The sequence below is a fragment of the Aptenodytes forsteri genome, unplaced genomic scaffold (genome assembly GCF_000699145.1).
Source record: "Aptenodytes forsteri isolate BGI_AS27 unplaced genomic scaffold, ASM69914v1 Scaffold200, whole genome shotgun sequence".
NCBI classification, from domain to species: domain Eukaryota; kingdom Metazoa; phylum Chordata; class Aves; order Sphenisciformes; family Spheniscidae; genus Aptenodytes; species Aptenodytes forsteri.
In genome coordinates, this window is record NW_008796187.1 from 1,851,403 (window position 1) to 1,852,143 (window position 741).

The following is a 741-nucleotide window of genomic DNA, read 5'->3' on the forward strand; positions in this document are numbered from 1 at the left end:
CGGCTGTGTGGTGCTTAGCTGCCGGCTGGGGTTAAACCACGACAGTCCTTTTTGGCGCCCAACGTGGGGCTTGAAGGGTTTGAGATAACAACAGATTGACCAAAGCGTATTAGAAGGGATTTGTATCTGTTAACAGTTGTGGGTCATGATATTCATTCTTCTGTTCTCGATGTTAGTTCATCTGATCTGCGCCATGCTCTTTGTTTTGCTGTACATGTTAGAGATTGGTGTTGGCTTTTGCCATTTGCTGTGCTCTGCAGTGATTAGTGATGATTTGCCTGGGAGAATTGTTATTAAAACACTGACCTTGAGCTTAATCTGTTATTTGGGCTCTGTACCGAAGCCATTACCGTACTTCGGGTACCATCTCATGGAGACAATTAACAATTATACTTCTTCCTCTGAGAGGTTTTTTGTGGAGGAAATACAGAATGGCACCTTCGCTACCTTCTTCTGTGATGTTTCCTCCCTCCTTACAATAACTTCTCAGTATCTTGAACATCCTTGGGTAGTTAAGATACTTCTATTGGTATTTCTTAGGAATATTGCTTCGGTTTTGTCTAATGTTAACAAGCAATTTAGGAATATGACCCAGGCTCTGTGAGAGTATGGCCATGGGTGGCACAGCATGTGGGAAAATACGAGCAGGTATCTAGAGAACTTCTCACCTCCAGCGGTCTGGAACTTCACTCCCGAACAACTACAAGATCCTGATGAAGTGATAGAATGTTTGAAAAAAAA